Source organism: Mauremys mutica, chromosome 1 (genome assembly GCF_020497125.1).
Source record: "Mauremys mutica isolate MM-2020 ecotype Southern chromosome 1, ASM2049712v1, whole genome shotgun sequence".
Classification (NCBI taxonomy): domain Eukaryota; kingdom Metazoa; phylum Chordata; order Testudines; family Geoemydidae; genus Mauremys; species Mauremys mutica.
The window spans coordinates 307,915,387-307,931,619 of NC_059072.1; the positions used below are offsets into that span (position 1 = coordinate 307,915,387).

Genomic DNA, 16,233 nt, shown 5'->3' on the forward strand with positions numbered 1-16,233 from the left:
GACATTAGTACAGTCAAGAACCTACAGTGGTTCGAATTTGATCCAGGTTGCATCGCTCTCAATTTGTTGTTAGCCATTCTAGTGTATGACCCAGGTTAGAGAAGTTTGCAGTTCTTTGTGCATGGGTCTGTATTGCCAAAAGCTGTCACACTAACACCAATTGGACTCCTGTTTGTCAGGTCTATCATCAGAGAGATTGAATAGGGTTCAGTAGAGCCAGACAAAGAGAAAAAACATTTCTCACAAATACTTAGCTGAATTTTTTAAAAGTGAATTCACATTGATCACATTCATGCACCTTCTGCATTCACTTTCTGCAAATCTTCCAGCGAATAATTATACTGGAAGGAATGTTTCCTGAAACAGCACATTTTTCAGGGAATATTGGAGAGATATTCATGGGAAGTGAATTTTGAATTAATGAATGTAAGTATGCGATTAGTAATCTAATTATGAGAATTATCCTCCTTCCTGTAGGGGACAGAAACATAATGGGCCATAATGATTTTTCATTCAGTTACATAGATGTAACTTGGTTGACTTCAGAGGTGTGGCAGTGCTGTAAAACTGATGTAACTGAGTGGAGAATCAGGACCACCATGGGATTTATGGATTAGATTTGCTGGTACGTTCCAGCAGCTTTGCCACACTCTGGCAATGCAAAGCCTCCATAAACCCAGCTCAAACCCTCAAAGCAGCTGGAGCATACTGGTGAGTCTGGGCCTATAGTGAAACTACTTAATGCAGCTCAGCCTGTGAATTCTAACAATTAACAGCTGATGAATGAGCTGCACGCCAAGAATTATTCATAGAAAATATTAATTGAACAGTTTAAATAAATTTGAGAAAATCACAAAGTCTTTGCAGACAATTAATTAGCAGAAACAAAAAATGCCTGTTAAATCATTTGCAGTAAGTTATGCAGCTTGACTGTTCTCCCTCAGTGGGCATTCTGGGGACAGATACACTGCTAACATCCATGCTGTGATTGTTCTATGGATAAAGAAACTACTTTGCTTTTCAGTGCCGTCAATCTGGCGGCTTCCAATAGTACACCCCCTCCCCGCAACACTGGAAAATGATGAGAGAGTTTGCTAACACACAGTTTTAGTAAAAGAAACAGCTGGGTTGTTCTATATCTAGTTCTTTGCAAAGACTTTCGGCATGTCTGTGCAACATGGGTGTAGTGTGATGAGCTGTTTCTGTTGAGAAACCAGAGTTTACAGAATAAACAGACTTGAGGTAAACCCTGATTATGGGGAAAGTCTGTGCATTAGGATCTCTACCAGCATTAACTCACACGCCTGGACTGTATTTTTGGAAACACTTCCAAGGTTTTTCCTTTGTGAATTGGTGTAAATGGTTTGTTGGAGCCAGGCGTGTCTCAATTCTCACCGACTTTCCCCTAATCTTTTTGACTTGTGCAGGGCCTCAGACAGGCATAAGCAGATCAAGGGATTCTCTTGGGAGAGCTCAGCAAGTAGGGTACTGTCCAGGAGAACAATTCTTTCATTTCCAAGTTCCAGCCACGCACATAGTTATACACTTTCCTAAACAGAGAGGAAAAACAAAGAAATGTATGTGAATTAGCTACAAGGAATTATCTAATGTAAAAGACGCAGCTATGTATGTGTTTTCATTTGCTTGTGCCTCTTGATTTTGTCATAAAGGCTAGTTTTCTGGGCCAAATTCTGCCCTAGAGAAATTTGGGTGCAACTCCCACTGGCATCTCAGGACTAAATTTGGTGATGGGATAAATCAGGTTTCCATTTACACATTAGGAGCAACTTGGTCAGAAAACAGCTGTAAGTTGGTGCAAGTGGTAAAGTCATGTAAGAAGCAACTTCTCCTGGCCTTTGGACTTCTACACAACCTAATTACTGCCTAACTGGCCTTAATGCTGTCATCTCTTTTCATTCCCCATCACCACAAGGAGCACAACTAACCATTCCCTTTGTATCCTCCACCCTCTTGTCTTAGGCCTTGATCTTCAAAAGGCCTAAGACATGCACATATGCTTAAAGTTAGGCATGTGCATAAAGGTTTGAATTATCAGAGCCTTTGTTCCTTCTTTCTTATAGCCTCCCACACCTGGAACATATGCCCTAGTCTGCTCCATGATGTATTATTAATTATTCTTAATTATTAGTATTGTTTTATTTTAATACTTATTTATGCAGAACCAGCCATCTGCTATGCCACTTTGCAATATAGATAAAGATGGATTCTCTGCCCTAAAGATTTTACAATTCAAGTTACAATCTAGCAATTCTATTCTTTATACTGCCTTGCACCAGGTGTCATTACTTTACACCTGTGCAAAACTCTCCTTGAATCCAATAGGCCTAAATCCTGAATACCTTTCTTAGTCCTCATATTCAGGCAAAAATTTCATAGCTAATGAGGTTTTTTGAGTGTGGGCTGAGGGAAAACGGAGATCAGGCCAAATACTGAGGTTCTATGATAGTATTATAACCTCTCCCTATTCTTCCCAGTATAATAGGATTTAGCATTATTAAAAAGACAGGATGAGCATTTTTCTAACTAAATGGCCAGAGATTTCTCATAGTTTAATTTGTTCGGGGACACAAGTGACGGTTCAAAGATTAAAGCTTGGTTATGAATTATGATGTGAGTTCACTCAACTTTGAACTGACATTTGGCCAGAGCTTCAAAGTTAGGTTTTGACCAGTTTTCTTCAGATTTGCACTTCAGGAGGGCACACTATTATCTGGGAATTATTAATTAGAAGATGCTTTACTCTCTTGCATCACGCACAAACAACTGGAACAGCAATGTGAAATGAAAATGAAAACAATATTCAGTCCTCTCTCTTTGAAGTTAAGGGGAAAAAACCCTCAGCATATATCTGAATTACCACATAAAGCAACTTTTTTTCTTAAGTAGAGATCAAAGTAGGGGGAGAAAAGTATCACAAGGAGTTCACTTTGATGAGTTTGGTTAAGAATCAAAACTTGCTTTGATAGGGGAGATACAGACACAAAGCACTGTGTGCCGTGGATTTGCTGAATATGTTAAAAAAGTGCTGAGCAGTATTAAATTAATGCAAAACTGAAGATTACACAAGGGTAAACACTGCTGCTAATGTTTGACTAGAGCTGAACTGAGGGCTGAGTGCTTCCACTTAATTTACAGACCATGCCTACGGCAGCCCCCAGGAGGCTGGGAGTGGAGGAGACAGACATTTTATAGTGAGGAGCCACATGATTATTTTTAAATTTAGAAAAAAAAAATCTGGCTAAAGTTTCTTCTTCAAAACTTTGGGGAGAGGGAACTGCAAGAGAGAGAAAGGACAGTGGCTTTTAAAATTGAGAGACGGATCTGTTATGCTCGTATTTGGTAGGTGTGAATGGGTTCAGTAAATTCTAGAGCAAAACTAGAGCTGGGAGAATAATGTATAACCAATAATATATTTGAGAAATGTCACATCTCTTTCTCTTCATGAAATGTACATGAACAGATTACAGAATTTTAACATTTATTCACAAATTAGTTCAGAAAACAATTCTTAGTCTGCAGATCTGCAGACTATAAAACTTCAAAATTCACACGTTACATAGATCACACAATATTGCTTCTGATCTCAGATTGGAAAATAACTGACACCTATTCAATTCAAAATTGCCTTTCAGTGAATATTCAAGCTTTTGAACGAGAAATTTGCTTTTCATGAGTATTTGTGCATGTAAAGCCCAGCAATAAAATATTCACGATAAATGAAACCAATGGGGTTCTAAACAAAGTGAAATCCGGATTTACTTTCAAATTCAAATGCATAGCTCCATCCAGCTCAAATTATGACACATTTTTGTTTCCAAATAAGCTGGGTAGTTCCTGTAGTGTAGTTTGATGGTCCCGATTCTGCATTCCTTACTCTGGGAGAAAGCACCCACCAACTTCAAAGGAAGCCATTTCGGAATAAAGACTGCAAGCTAATGCCCTCACATTGTAATAATTACTTTTATGTAAGAGCCTAAATATAGGGGACCAATCTTGAACTTCTTAGTTGGGCAAGATTCCCATTTGCTTTAATGGCTTAGGAGCACAGAAAGGAGTGCAGGGCTGGATCTGGATTGTCAGTTTGCTGAATGATCTCTTAAGTTACACTCACTCACTCCTCAGATAACTCTTTCCTGGTCACTGAAGTTCTAAATGCCTTTTAGACACACATGAGATACTGCGTCTTCAGTAGCACAGCAGTGGATATCTTTAGATTGGGTTTTCATCATATACTTTAATTTTCTAGGCCCAGGGATGACCATAATTGCTGAACAATTCAATGTAATGGAATGGGCTAATTCAGCACTTTTTACTGCATTTTTCCACATAATATCTAAAATCTTGTTCCACGGTAACCCATGTTTATGAAAGCAAGTACTTAACCCGCACATTTCCTGGGCTTGAATCATTTCCTTAATAAGGCATAACATTTTACAAAATCACTCCCTTTACATTAACACATCATTATAAGGCGATATCGAAGTTTAGCACATCAGAGACATACTCTAGTCTGTGCAATGTAATGCTACACCATCAGCTTCAGAGATGTGCACTGCTGCTTTTGAATGATAATTATGTAAAAGCAGTATCTTAAAAAATTAAACCTTCTCTTCCCTGTTAGTTACAGGTTTTCTCTTGCACAGGATGAAATATGACAAACATGCGAGCTTTACTTTTAGTTTTGGTTTAGAGTATAGTACGTGAAAACAAAGCAGCAATGGCTACAACTTCTAAACTTCTAAAACCGCAGTTAATAAAACAATATTAAAGGATGGCAAAAATGATTAAAATCTTTGCATTTCCTTTAGTTCCTATGTGCCATCAGATAGGAACCTTTGCACAGAGATACTGAATGGGCTGCTATATTAATGCAATAATAATGGAAAAGAGTGTTGTGTTACGACTTGTGGGTCTTTATACTTTGGCAGACTATTTTGACTTCTAATATCTAGTGATCCTGCAAACAGTTAAGTTCATGTGTAAATTTACTGGTGGTGGGAGTAGTCCCTTTGACTTAAATACGATTACTTGCATGTGTAGAGTTATGCATATGCTTAAGGCCTGAGCTACACACAGACTTTGTACTGATATAATTATGTTTGTTCGGAGTGTGATTTCTTACCAGAATAGTTGTACCAGCACAAGCCCTGATGTGGGTATAGTTATGCCAGTGTAAAGGTATCTTACACCAGTATACCTTATTCTCTTATGGGAAGAGGAATAAGGTATATCGATATAAGGCACCTTTATACTGGTATAAGCCTGTTTATACCAATATAACTTTATCCAGACAAGAGAGATTGTAGTGCTTTAACTATACCAGTATATTTGAAGAGGCAAACCTTTGCATGTAGACCTGGCCTGAGTGTGGGCAGGATCGGGGCCTTACTGAGCAAATAGGAAAATAAGCTCTCCCCCTTATAACATAAGATCACTTCACAGCTTTCACTTTGCTTATTGCTAAGGTTCTTCACAGCAGGAGTTCAACCAAAACTAGACATTTGATTAATCCATGCCGCTTTATTTATTAATAGCACTGTTGACTGTTATCGTGCCTTTTAGCAGGGGATCTCAAAACACTGTACAACATTAGTTTGTTAAACCTCATAACACCCCTGAGTTGGGAATAGAACCCTAGATCATCCAATTGTGCTTTAGCCCCAAGACCACCCTTTTCCTTTGTTGGGACAGTCTTGCCCAAATTGAAGTCAACTGGAGTTTTGCTATTGACTTAAATAGTAGCAAGATCAGGGTTGTAATTGGTAAGAAATATCATTAAATGAACTATAGACAATGGCATCATTTTATAAAATACCCATATTTGACATTCTTCTGTTACCATTTCTGAATTTTCTCACATTGTGTGAATTATATACACACAGACAAGAGTTTTTAACAGTTCAAGTCACGTGAAGAATGAGAGAATTCCAACAATTAAAAAATAATGGATGAAGTGAAGAGTACTGGCACCTAACATTTTGCACATCATACAGTACAGGGTTAAGGAAAAGTAAACACACAAGGGTTAGCCACAACCAGAATTAGCAGTGCTAGCCTGCTGGGTCAGTTCTTTACAGCATGTTCAGGATTAGTATGAGCGGCTAGCAGCATATTACTACAGTGAGGCTATTTGTGTGGGACTGGTCTTATTTCCCTTGGAAATGCAAAATCATAATTATTGGGTTTCTTTCAGTCTGAAGCGATCCAGAAATGATACATCTTCTAAGTGTGTGGGAGGAGAATTTCCTTTGTTTTATTTCTCTCTCTCTCTCTCTCTCTCTCTCTCTCTCGATACTGATGCATGGCAGTAAATAGTGCTGACAAAATACTTTATCATAAATAATTTATTCAACAAACTTCACCTCTGGAACCTCTGCAAGCGGATCATGATTTTTCTCAAATGTATTTGAAAAAATTCCATTACATTTAAGCCACATGATATTGTTTCTGTTTCCTTATTGGATGGTGGCAGCTCTTGTTAGGTTTTTGGTGTGAATACTCAAATAGATCATGAGTACAAGCTTAAAATTTGCCTTCTTTGTGAAATTCAGAGGGCCATCTGAAGGTTTACACTCCATGTATACCCAATTTAAGCTCTGCTTTGGGATTAAGTGGTACTATTGCATAGAGGGAATGTAAGGGAGATAGAGGGGTTGATGGGATGGACGTCTGATAGGGTCAGGAATGGAACATCTTTGAGCCAACGGTGATCCTGCCGGGTACAAAGATTTGCATTCACCACCTCTTTCTATTGTTCAGTTTGAGCACTAGATCCTGTATGTTGTCACTTCTGCTGATGGTAAGACGAACTGGTTTGCCTAGCTACTAGTTCTTCATCCAACCACAGGGACCTAGTTAAATTTGAGGCTGGTGCTGGAGCCCTAATTCACCACTTAAGAAGAGCCTGCTGCCTATTCTGTTTCCACAGATTTGTTTTGTTGCACTCAGTAAACTGCAGGAGGCTCTCTAACAACAGAGCCTTTTAAAGGGATTGACTTTACCCCACTCCCCATGTGAGTTCCTCCTCTGACAGAGAAGCTAAAGCCAAGGGAGAAAGGGAGAGAGTAGGAAAGAGAGAGGGGGTTAAAAAAAGCTAAAAATGAAGACTCACAAAGAGTCTTTTACTGAAGAGTTTGGCATAGCACAGAAGGTTACCAGTAAGGCACCAGCAGCAGCATACAGGCAGGTTAATGTCCCTAAAACAAAGTATGAGCCAGTAATAACAGGGTCTTACAAATAGCAGTTACAGCTGGTAAGAAAGTCTGCATGGTAACACACCATTAGATTTAGCAATTACTGCATATACAGAATCATGTCCTCACCTTCTGATGGGGCACAGTGGGAACCGTAGCAAAGAGCTTTTCTCCCAGAGATAACCCAATATTTTCTGGCATATACCTTTCAGGATTAAGGAAAGCATAAATAGTAAGAATTATTCATTGTGTCCTTTGTTTTTGAGGCCAGATTAAAGGTGATACAGAGTTTGGGCTCAGTCCTATAAACACATATGCATGAGTAAGTTTACACATGTGAACTCAATGGCACTTCTCTTTGTACACAATTACTCATGTATTGCGTGATCAGGCCTTTTGTATGAAAGAGATTGGTTTGTCTGAAGAATTAGGGAAGATTTTGAGGACGAGAATGAAAAATGTGGCAGAGGTTTGTGAATTTGACAAAGCAACTGGTAATAATACAGAGCTTTGCCCACTTGGGTCAGATTTTTACAAACTACTATTAACTTGCAAATTTTGCAGTAATTATTCAGGAAATGTGTAGACACCGTTCTGATTTTTTCCCCATTTTTAACAGAGCATTTCATTTTATTGCAAAAATAGAAAAATTGACTGACAATATGGAGAATGTTTGGTGCTTTAAATATATATATATATATTTTTTTTTTGCAAAAAAGCTAGAATTTCCAGCATTACGTACAGTAAATGCAAAAATATCTGAGAAGTTCATGTTATCTTTTCTTTAATAATTTCTTCCTTTCTGAGCTTTTGGATCTGTTCTTTACACTGGTTGTTTTTTCATTTGTCTACCACTAGCTCCAAAGTAGAGATGTGTAAAAGCAAAAGAATGTCTTCATGAAATTTAGCCTGAATATTTAGCTTCTCCCCTGTCCTCCCATTTTACTTGTATATTAAAGTTTTAAGGCAATGGAATATTGAAAAGTTGAAACATGAAAGTATGAAAAACATCTTTGTGAGAAATTTTGTGTTTGCAACATTTTATAGATACAGAAGTTCAGTAAGTAAGTTAATCAAAAGTTAATGTATTGACATATAAAAAAAGAAACTGTCCAGGGATCTAGATGTTTTACAATCATGAAACATTTAAGAAGCTGATCCAGCAAGCAGCTCCAAGCCTAGCCCCATTGACTTAATTGGGGCATTGTGGAGGTGAAGGGGTCTGCCCGTGTGGGATTTTTTGCAGCATCAGGACTGTAATAAATGAGCCTTGCAGTGTCATAAATCAAAATAAATAAATAAATACATCTGGTAGTAGACACAGATAAGACGTCTGTCTCCCCAGCAGCGTGCCATGGATGCCTTAGAGAATGAACTGAGTTTCACTCACAGACTGAATGTAAAATCTATAAAATTAAAGTAATGTGAACCAAAAGGGAAAATGGGACCACATCCACTCATCTGCTGTGTGTGTAGCACAGTAGGGGATTTTAATGACTAGGCCCGAATCCAAACCCTGTTCAAGTCAATGGAAAGGTGTCCATTAACTTCAGAGGGCTTTGGATCAGATGTTATAGGGGCAACAAATGTAGACAACAGAGATGAGGCAAATTGGTTTTGTACTTATGGCCGACAGGAATATGGAATACTCTGCACTTTCCAAGCCCCCCCTTCCCCTGCCGCTCAGTTGTATCTCACACTGAAATATTATTCCCATTTCAATAATTCTTGCCCTGCTACAAGCACTACAGGGACAAGAAAATAAATTCAACCAAACCAAAATAATGCAAATCTCAGCATTAATTCAACAGAACTGCAGATAGTAGGGTAAATGAGCATGCAGGAAACCAGCCTCCCATAACAAAACCGCACACAGACGCATGCTATAAGCTAGTCTCCACACAGCAAAATTACATTTAAAAAGCAGGCATTAAATTAGCCCTGTCACTGTAAAACTACAAAAACATGCAGTAAACCAACCTTAATGTTGAACAATATGTATAAAAGAAGTGATGGAGAAATCCCTCATTGGTTCAGAGATTGATTTGAATAAGAATCCAGATGTCTGATGGAACTTCCCATTACGCTCCCAAACCAAAACATGCCACCTTCCTAACAGGCCCAGAAATAATCCTCCCCCAGCTAACCTCCCTGTCCCTCTGCTTGCTGTTATGTTCTTGCAGGGAGTTCCTGCTCCCCACTTTGGGTTTCTTTGGTAGATAGCTGGCTTGCTTCCTCCCTTTGACATCTTTTAGGAGTCTATTTCATTGCTCTCTCCACACAAAGGACTGTGAAAATTAATTAAAAAAAAAAAGCTTCTGCTGAAACCTCCTGAGCACATGAAGATTCAGACTAGTGGGGCATCTGAAGAAATACCACCTGAATTCAGCTATGTGATGAAATCCAGCCAACCCATCTTGGGTCTCACGAAAGCACTGCAAAAATCTCTGACATTTGATTAAGCAGCAAAGAATCCTGTGGCACCTTATAGACTAACAGACGTTTTGCAGCATGAGCTTTCATGGGTGAATACCCACTTCTTCGGATGCAAGTGGTGGAAATTTCCTGGGGCAGGTATATATAAGCAAGCAAGAAGCAAGCTAGAGATAACGAGGTTAGATCAATCAGGGTGGATGAGGCCCTGTTCTAGCAGTTGAGGTGTGAAAACCAAGGGAGGAGAAACTGGTTCTGTAATTGGCAAGCCATTCACAGTCTTTGTTTAGTCCTGAGCTGATGGTGTCAAATTTGCAGATGAACTGGAGCTCAGCAGTTTCTCTTTGAAGTCTGGTCCTAAAGTTTTTTTGCTGTAGGATGGCCACCTTAAGATCTGCTATTGTGTGGCCAGGGAGGTTGAAGTGTTCTCCTACAGGTTTTTGTATATTGCCATTCCTAATGTCTGATTTGTGTCCATTTATCCTTTTCCTTAGAGACTGTCCAGTTTGGCCGATGTACAAACTGGACATTTGATTGACATCCAGATAGTGAAGAAAATATGCATCACCAACAAAGATATTTTCACTGCCACAAATAGCTAATTAATAGTTAATAATATAGTTAATAACTAATAATAAAATAGTCAATAATTATCAAAGTCAATGGAACTATCCTGACTTACACCAGCTGAGGATCAGGCCCTCTGTGCCTCAGTTTCCCATCTGTAAAATGGAGCTAAGAATACTTCCTTTCTCCCACACTTTGTCTGCATTGTCTATTTATCTTGTAAGCAGTTTGGGAAAAGGACTGTCTGTTGCCATATTTGTGTACAGTGACTAGCATATAAGACTTTAATGTCTGGGGATCATAGATGCTTCTGTAACAAAATAATAATAATGGACCTCCAAAGATGCATGTTTTTTCCACCCTCCTTCTAAAAACAGGGCCCTTTCAGGTACATCAAATTGGGCACCGAAACACTGAGGCCTTCAAACTAGTCACTTTGGAAAATCTTGGCCAAATTTGTCTCTTTGCCCGGGGTTCTCAAACTTCACTGCACCGCACTTCTGACAACAAAAATTACTACATGACCCCAAGAGGGGGCCAGGGCCAGGGCCAAAGCCCAAGGGATTCAGCCCTGGACAGGGGGGACCTGTAACCTGAGCTCTGCTGCCCAGGGCTGAAGCCTGAGCCCCACTGCCCAGGGCTTTGGCCCCAGGTGGTGGCACTTGGCCTTCAGCTTCGGCCTCAGGCAGTGAGGCTCAGGCTTCAGCCCCAAGCTCCAGCAAGTCTAACGCCAGCCTGGTGACCCCATTAAAATGGGATCATGACCCACTTTGGGGTCCCGACCCACACGTTGAGAACCTCTGCTCTTTGCAGTTGTTCTGTTGCTCATATTCATGTACCAGCCAGGCCACTGGGCAGAGGTGGGTGTTGTGCACACACTCCCATCTACAACACTTAATGTTTATTAGAAACGATCAGGCTCAGAGCACACCTGATTTTTTTAAAGGTTTCCTATATCCTCCACTTCTGCCAGTGCAGCTACTAGTCCCCCATCTCACTTGCATCCTGCTGAGTAGGTACAGCTGTATGCAGTGCCTCCTGTCAACCAATGAGAACCCCAGGAGAAACAGTGGTGGAAGGGATAGTCTAGCAGGAGCAGTGATGGGAGGCCCTCTGACACTGAGTTACCTTTTTCAAATGTCAGTAAGAGAGGCTGACAGAAGAAAGAGGAGGCCAAAATGGACATTCCTTCAGAGAGACTGGTGCTGGTGGGGAGAAGCTGAGGGACTGCAGTATAGGGCCTCCCACAAAAGGTTAGGGGAAAGGCATTTATATGGAGTAGTCAACAGAGCAGTTTTTAAGAAGGCATGTGGTAACATATTTAGAGGATAATAATGTAGGGGAAGGAAGATGCAGGGACGGAACATAATCTGAAAAGGATTCTCCTCCTTGGATACAGTAAAGATGTGCTTGTTGGTGTGTGCATCTGTGGACCGAATTTGTCCCTTGAGTAATAGACCCACATGCAGGAATGGATGTGGAGAGATGGGCACATCGCTCAGTTTTACACACCATTTCCTTTAGGCAACATCCCACCACTAGCATTCACATGTAACTACTGAAACCATCATGTCCAGGCACTGGAAGTAGTTTGGATTAGAATGTGAATCCCCATCTTTTTTTAGATGAATATTTGGCTATTGAGCCAAAGGGTCAGAGCTACTAGCCCAAGCTATCTGATAATCTTGGACATGATTCTATTCTAACTTACATTGGTTTATCTCAGAACAACTCCATTCATCTCAGTGAATGGGACACTAGATGGGGAGGACTCTAACTTACCACAGAGAATTCTTTCCCAGGTATCTGGCTGATGGGTCTTGCCCACATGCTCAGGGTCTAACTGATCACCATATTTGGGGTCGGGAAGGAATTTTCCCCCAGGTCAGATTGGCAGAGACCCTGGGGGTTTTCGCCTTCCTCTGCAGCATGTGGCACGAGTCACTTGCAGGTTTAAACTAATGTAAATGGTGGATTCTCTGTAACTTGAAGTCTTTAAATCATGTTTTGAGGACTACAGTAACTCAGCCAGAGGTTAGGGGTCTATTACAGGAGTGGGTGGGTGAGGTTCTGTGGCCTGCAATTGTGCAGGAGGTCCAACTAGATGGTCATGATGGTTAGGGTGATCGTATTTCCCTATGCTGAATACAGGACACCTGGTAAAATTACTCATATTCAAGCAAGTTCAATGGCAATGAATCGTACAAACATTCAAATTAACATCAAGTTGACTGAGCCCCTGTTAAAAAGAAATACTGCGTAGTTGGATTCTTTTTATTTACCTTCTTACCTTTAAGGCTTTAGGGGTCACATGGGGAGAGGTGACACACACACATTCTTGTACACTCTCTCACACAGGGGGAGTAACCGACTGACCTGACCTTCCCTGTCCGGTGCTCTCTGCCCTCCATGCCTGGCTGGGCCCCCAGAACAGATCCACCTCTCCTGGTACCTGGCACTGATCTTCCCGAGGCAACACACTGGGGGAAGGGGTCGCACAGGGTCACATATCCCTCCTCCCCAGATTTCTGCCAGGGTTCACACCAGAATGTGGCCAGCAGCAGCCTTTCGGCACTGTGTAGGAGGGAAGGGACAAGAGCTGCTTCCAGCTGCAGGGGGGTGGTGGGGATGACCTGGCCCATGTCTTTGCAGAGCTCATCTCTTCTCACACCCCCTCCATTCCCCCCCCCCTCCCCTCCCGTGGCTGGAAGCAGCTTGTCCCTTCCTGCCCGCACAGTGTCAAAAGGCAGCTAACACCTCCAAGCTGCTGCTGGCTACCAACATAACCCAGTCACTTCCTGTCCCGTGGCTACAGCACGGGCAGGAAGGGGTTAAGCCCTAAGGACGCATTGTGCACCAGGGCCCAGGGAACCTGACTGCAGGGGCTTCAGCGAACCAGGCCAGAGAGGTGGCTCAACAGATGAGGGTGCATAGGGGTGGAGCAGCCCCACGCTCCCTGGGGGCAGGACCCAGGGTGGTGGTGGTGGGGGGGACGGGGATGCAGGAGAAGAGGGTGCTAAGCCCCTGCCCTGGGGCTGCTGTGGAGCTGAAGGGTCGGGGTGGGAGCAGGCTGGAAATAGCTCCCCCCGGCCCCGCCACTCCAGAGCTTAGCTGAGGGGCGGAGAGACTTCCATGTGCCAGCGCAGTGTGGGACTTTGGCACATGCAGGGCTCGGCTTCTCCTGGCCAGCACCCTGAGCCAGAGGGTCGTGGGCTTTCCCAGGGTGCTGCCCCAGCCAGAGGCAGTGGGGGAAGGAAGGAGCCTCTCAGCCAGGCTGTTGGTGAGCTGAGCACTCAGACCAGGGGCTGGTTCTCCACACAGCGCCGGGAGCAGGACGCGCCCCGCTGGAGGGGATACGGAGGAGCGGTGGGGCTGGAGGGGGGCAGCAAAGGGGGAAAGCAGGGTGAGGACAGCGAGATGGGGAGCATATAAAGTGCTGATGGCTGGGCAGCAGAGGCGACACATAACTGGCTGCCCCCTGGCGCCTCCATGCACTCACCAACCACCGCAATTCGCAGCCAGTGCCGGGCGGAAACGGGATGGGGGGCAGGGCCCTGCTGGCTGACAGCCAGCACGCAGCAGGGGCTGTGCTGACGGACCAGCAGGGGGGGCAGCTGGCCCCACATGCTGTATCTTCGCCCCCTTACCAGCTTTGCACACCCACCCTCATCGTTGGCCAGTGGACCTGCCCACTCACCGCTGATGGGCAGGCGACTGGCGAGTAGGGATCCAACCAGCATCAGGACCCACCAGTACTGACCGGGGGGTGGGGTGGGGGGAGAGGGAGACAGAAAATACGGAACAATTTGTCCATTTTAAAGAAAAAGTCGGGACACCTGTAGGAGGGCTTAAATTCAGGACTGTCCCTATAAAAATGGGACATCTGGTCACTCTAATGATGGTCTTTTCTAGCCTTAAAGTCTATGAATCTCTGAGCCAATCCTGAAGTACGCTGGTGCTAGTGACATAAGAATGAGGCTCCGCAAATGACATGTCTGGTATGTTATATCCAGCAAATGTGTGTGTTTATGAGCACTGACACATGCCTGGGATGGTAAATCTTAAAATTTCATTAATTTGAATTAAATGTTTCAAATAAATGCTCCTCCTTGAGCCCCTTACAAAGAAATTTATACCGAGTCTTTAAGATGTTAGTGAATGCATAAAGCAGGTGAATGTCACCATCACCTGACAGTAGCAATCACATTTCATGGTAAATAATTACCAGCTCCCAACTACAAATGTGAGCTTCTTAAACTAACATAATTCATTGCAATGTGTTCACAGCCTGCAAATTGCAAATGTTCATTTTCCACCACAACTACTGCTAGGATATATGCGAGAGAGCCATATGTACCAATCTGCAGCAAAGACTTTTAAAAGCCAGCTTGATTAATATTGCTATTGTCTTTCTTCCTGGAAACATAATCTTGAAGATTTCAGTATAGAAGAGTGAGTGTGATTGTGCATTTCCCATTCCCAATGTACAAAATCTTTTCAATGATTCTCCTGACTCTACCTCCTAATTAAGGTAACCAGATCAGCATTCAGAGCTGCTTCTAAAAACCCCATGTCAGAACCTCTTGTGTCCACTCAGCAGCCTCAGTCTGCGGGCAGTTCTGTAAGGACTGTTAAACCAAGGTTATATTGATAAACACTTGTCTTAACAATAACCTTACGTGCTTCACGGGGTTTTCCATAGCATGAAATATATTATTAGATTAGCAGACATTATTAGTTCTTTGTCTGGCAGCTGAATCTAACAGCAAAGAACTTCAGTAAGCTAGCGGAACAACCAAGCTCCTACCTCAGTGTCCACATCTCTGTCATGGTCCAAATGACTCATATACAGTGCTACAGCTGTTTCAGCATTCTTCAGGTTTTAAGCAGCTTTATCAGTGACTAAAGTTTATATAAGTAATCTATACCTCAGCATTTGCAATATAAAGACACCACAAGCAGCTCTCTCTCAGACTTTAAGCTTCGGTAGGATATTATTTGGAGGAATTTTATTTAAAATGCAATATCCTTTTTCTTTTCTTTCTTTTTTCTCCTTTTCTATGAGAAATTAAATCAACTGAACTTGGATGGAACTGCACTCTTTATAAAAAGGGCTTACATCATTTGTGTAAAAAAGGGAAGACTGTCAACCTTGATTGGAAAGTAATAATTCTTAAAAGGAATGAGTAAGGTGTAATATTATCTTTCCTGTGCCTGAAGTGATAGATATTTTCAAGACTTTTAAGCAAAAAGGCAAAAGTGAATATGTAGTGGATCTCAAAGCTACAGCCATGGTTGGTTTAAAAAAGAAATCCAAAGTAGCGTTATAGTCTGAAATCTTGCTCAAAGCCTTGAGGGGGCAATGCAATCAAAGCACACTTTTTTTTGCGTCTTTCTACTGCTTTTACACTACAAACAATGGGTGTAACTCCAGAGTGACAATACTCCAGAGTATTGCAGTGGTGAATCAGGCCCTTGGTGCTTGCCGTCCCTTTATCTGGGCATTTCATTTATCCTATTCAGCTTGTCTACATATTCTGCAGCACAAAGATGGTCTACACACAACATTGCACTGGTTTAACTAAAATTGGCTTTAAAACAACTTAGTTAAACTGGTGCAAAACTCCTGTGTGGTCACTTAACTTATTTAAATCTCCATATTTAGATTAAGTCAATTCCTTACAAATTAAACTAAATCACTATAAGCCAGGTTCAAGAGTTTGAGAGTTTATGGTTCTAATCCTAGCTCTACCACATATGTCCTGTGTGACCTTGGGCAAGTCACTTCACCTTTCTGTGCCTCTGTTTCCCTTCCTGCCCTTTGTCTGTCTTATCTATTTAAATTCTAAGCTCTTCAGGGCAGGGACTGTCACTTACTATATGTTTGGATAGTGCCAGAAACAAAGAAATGGAGGGTGGGTATGTGTCTTCTTGGCATTAGGGTTTGTACATCCTGTATGTTTATAATGACTCATTCTAAGTTTTAAAAACAGAAATTACAGGGAGAGACAAAAGCCAA

The 16,233-nt window shown here is 41.9% G+C and overlaps 1 long non-coding RNA gene across 1 annotated transcript in view; it reads right to left on the minus strand.

Annotated features, from left to right (window-relative positions):
- Positions 1 to 941: 941 nt before the first annotated feature.
- Positions 942 to 16,233, minus strand: part of LOC123366311 — a 42,872-nt gene continuing 27,580 nt past the window's right edge. The window contains exon 3 of the long non-coding RNA XR_006578038.1: positions 942 to 1,550. This is a non-coding gene — a long non-coding RNA (uncharacterized LOC123366311). The remainder of the gene's footprint in view (positions 1,551 to 16,233) is intronic.